This window comes from Triticum urartu, chromosome 2 (assembly GCF_003073215.2).
Source record: "Triticum urartu cultivar G1812 chromosome 2, Tu2.1, whole genome shotgun sequence".
NCBI classification, from domain to species: domain Eukaryota; kingdom Viridiplantae; phylum Streptophyta; class Magnoliopsida; order Poales; family Poaceae; genus Triticum; species Triticum urartu.
In genome coordinates, this window is record NC_053023.1 from 589,777,355 (window position 1) to 589,781,782 (window position 4,428).

The following is a 4,428-nucleotide window of genomic DNA, read 5'->3' on the forward strand; positions in this document are numbered from 1 at the left end:
GTACCTGTTGTCCTGTATCACTGTACTTGCATACATACATGGTTCATTATGTGGGAGCAGTATGCATGATAGCTTGCTTATCAATTGTTCGCTCCAAATTATCTGATCTGTATGAATGGTTACATTAGTGTAGAATATATCCAATGCCAATGAATTTTTTTAGCTCTGCATTGTTCTTGTAAGTACCTGCTGTCCTTTATCAGTGTACTTATATTGACAGGTAGTTGTTCATGTACCATCAGTCTGTAGCTTATTTTCCTTTGCCCTCCACTTTCTACACATAAGATCTATATTTACTCTTACCATACGGTTGGATAACACCGATGCTACTGAAAAAGTTTAGCTCTGCATTGCTCTTGGTTGCACCTTTTGTCTGTATCGCTGTACTTACATGTATAGTTACTTGGTTATGTAGCATCACTCTTCATCTTATCTTAAATATTCTCCATTTTTTCTTATATTATCACATCTATATTTACTCTTAACAAAATGTAAAATAAAGGCAATGCTTATGAAGAAGATTCTGTGGTAAACTTCTTGAATTGGCCCCCCATCATCATGGACAAGGGCTTTATAGAGCCTGCCTTCACCAATAATGTAAGTTTGTCCTTCTCAAGCCTTCAAACTTTGTTGTGTATATTTGGTTAGGCATGACTGCAACAACTGTTTATTTTTGGTGTTTGCATCAAATTGCATGTTTAAAGTTTATTATGTACTCTAGTTCATAAACAAAAGTTTGTCCTTCTCAATTTAAGTTTTCAGTTATACAACCAAGTTCCTTCTTCATACCATGTAAATTAAACTATACAGAGCAAGTGATCTTATTTTGCCAATCTGAAATGGGATAAATTGACAGCACACTAACCATTGATACTTATGAGTTCTTGATTTGTAATCCAGTGGTGTCGTGAAGCTGCCAACTCCTTCACATTGTCATTTCCTGCCATGTCTTGACCTGAACAATACCATATTGTGTTAATGCTATTATAAACTGTGTCACTTTATTCGTCAGTAAGAAATGTGATGAATTGTCAGCACTGATACTTATATGTGCAAAAACCTGTCATCTGTCTGCTTGTTCATCTTTCAGAGTGAGGAGGATATAAGTGTCAAACAAGTGCAGTCTCACCAGCTTGCTCAACTGCTTGCGCTGCAGCTCCCGAGCAGGGCTAACCTTTCTTGAACTCTATTGAAGTGCTATCGGTTTTTGTATATTATTTTGTTGGCGTGTTTAGTTGCACTGGTGGTGATCTTTGATGCCCAGTGTATGTAATCTGCTGTCTGCTTGTGATTTATTATCATAGTGGCGAAATTTGATGCCATGTGGATGTAATATGCCGTAATATCTTTATTGTATAGTCTAGGTTTTTTTTTATTATTCACTATGCTGCAGTTATTTTACTATATATATATATCCTGTCTTCGCAGTAAACCGGCCAAACGACCGTCATGCAAATCACCTGTATGATCCGCATCATGGGCCCCGTCATCTTGGTCCGTTAACATGCCTAAATGTAAACTGGCCCACTAGTAGATTTGGGCCTTTAATAGGCCGAGTAAACAGCCGGCCCTATTTTCCCAAGAAAACTCAATGGGCCTTTAGGAGGCTGAAAAGTAGGTTGGGCCTGGAACGTGCCAAATAGCTCACAGGTCGACAGCAGGACGAAGTAGACCCCGACCCATGAATGTGCCAATCAATTCATGGGCTTATAACAGGCCAAAATTGTCTCGGTTCTTATTTGGCCCAATCACATTATCGGCTATGAGCAGGCCGGATGCAAACCGGGCCGTAGTTAGGCCCAACTATATGACGGGCTTTTAATAGGCCAAAATTAATATAGGGCCGAAATGTTAAACGGGCCCTTAACAGGCCGAAACTAATATCAGGCCGAATTACTAAATGGGCCTTTAGCAAGTGGTCTGAAAAGCATAGCGTCCAGTTGACAGGACGAATCTGATATGGGCCATAATTTAGCCCAAAGCCTCTTAAAGGGCCGAACCTGATCTGGGCCGTAATTTGGCCCAGAACGTGGTAGGCTTTTAATGGGCCGGATCTCATATGGGGCATTTTTAGGCCCGAAACGTGGCAGCCAATTAATGGGCCGTCCTACTAGGGTCCTCAAAATCTTGTGGGCCTACAGCTGGGCCAACCCATTAATTTCGGCAAAATCTCGTGGGCCTTTAGCTGGGCCGGCCCATTATGGCCCACAAAAATCTTGTGGGCCTTCACGTGGGCCGACCCATTATGGCCCGCAAAATCTTGTGGGCCTTTAGCTGGGCCGACCCATTATGGTCCACAAAATCTTATGGGCCTTTAGTTGGGCCGGCCCATTTAAACTTTATGGGCTAGTTTTGGGATGGTTCACGTGTTAACATATCATAGGCGCATCTCGCCCATTGGATGAGTGACACCTATGCCAATGCGGAGCTGACACATGTTTCCTTCGGCCAATGATGATTTTACACGTGGAAAATCCCCATTGTTCCGGGCTATAAACGGGTTATCGGATCCAAAACCGGACCCGATAGCTTAACGGCGTTCCGTTACGGTGGATGCCACGTGTCGGTCACCCTTGACGAAAGCACTTATGTGATGCATGATTTATCGTCATGGAAGTGGACACTTCCGTGATGATAATTTTGGTAATGTCATGGAACACTTCTACGACAGCACAGGTATGACTATCTTGATTCTGTCATAAATTTGTCATGGATGTACATGCATGACAGAAAACGTGACCTACTGTGACAAACACGTATCATCACGGAAGTGTATTTTTTTGTAGTGGCCTCCACCTGTCCATGAGGGTGGGGGCGCACCCTACCCCCTGGGCGCGCCCCTGCCTCGTGGCCCCCCTGACGCTCCACCGACCTCAACCCTGACTCCATATATTCACTTTCGGGGAGAAAAAACTTGGGAGAAGGATTCATCGCGTTTTACGATACGGAGCCACTGCCAAGCACTAAACTCTCTCGAGAGGGCTGATCTGGAGTCCGTTCGAGGCTCCGGAGAGGGGAATCCGTCGCCATCGTCATCATCAACCATCCTCCATCACCAATTTCATGATGCTCACCGCCATGCGTGAGTAATTCCATCATAGGCTTGCTGGACGATGATGGGTTGGATGCGATTTATCATGTAATCGAGTTAGTTTTGTTAGGGTTTGATCCCTAGTATCCACTATGTTGTGAGATTGATGTTGCTATGACTTTTCTATGCTTAATGCTTGTCACTAGGGCCCAAGTGCCATGATTTTAGATCTGAACCTATTATGTTTTCATCAATATATGAGAGTTCTTGATCCTATCTTGCAAGTCTATACTCACCTACTATGTGTTATGATCTGGCAACCCCGAAGTGACAATAATCGGGACCACTCCCAGTGATGACTGTAGTTTGAGGAGTTCATGTATTCACTATGTGTTAATGCTTTGGTCCGGTACTCTATTAAAAGGAGGCCTTAATATCCCTTAGTTTCCAATAGGACCCCGCTGCCATGGGAGGGTAGGACAAAAGATTTCATGCAAGTTCTTTTCCATAAGCACGTATGACTATATTCGGAATACATGCCTACATTACATTGATGAACTGGAGCTAGTTCTGTGTCACCCTAGGTTATGACTGTTACATGATGAACCGCATCCGGCATAATTCTCTATCACCGATCCATTGCCTACGAGCTTTCCATATATTGTTCTTCGCTTATTTACTTTTCCGTTGCTATTGTTATCATCGCTACAAAACACCAAAAATATTACTTTTGCTATCGTTACCTTTTACCACCGTTACCACTACTATCATATTAGTTTGCTACTAAACACTTTGCTGCAGATATTAAGTTTCCAGGTGTGGTTGAATTGACAACTCAGCTGCTAATACTTGAGAATATTCTTTGGCTCCCCTTGTGCCGAGTCAATAAATTTGGGTTGAATACTCTACCCTCGAAAACTGTTGTGATCCCCTATACTTGTGGGTTATCAATGCATATATAATGACCATTGCATGGATATCATCATGATTATTTGAAGTTCTATCAATTGCCCAACAGTAATTCATTTACCCACCGTTTGCTATTTTTCTCGAGAGAAGCCACTAGTGAAATCTACGGCCCCGGGTCTCTTTCTTATTATATTTTCCTTTGCGATCTAGTTCCTTTGCTTCTATTTTTAGATCTATTAAACCAAAAATACAAAAATAGCCTGCTGCACTTTATTTTATTTGGCGTTCGATCTATCAACTTATTACAACTTTCTCACGTCGGTTTGCCAAGTTCTGGCGCCGTTACCCGAAAGGTATTTACAACCCCTTTAACACGTCGAGTTGCGAGAATTTGTTATTTGTGTGCAGGTGCTGTTTACGTAGTGTTGCTTGGTTCTCCTACTAGTTCGATAACCTTGGTCTCATCACTGAGGGAAATACCTAGCGCC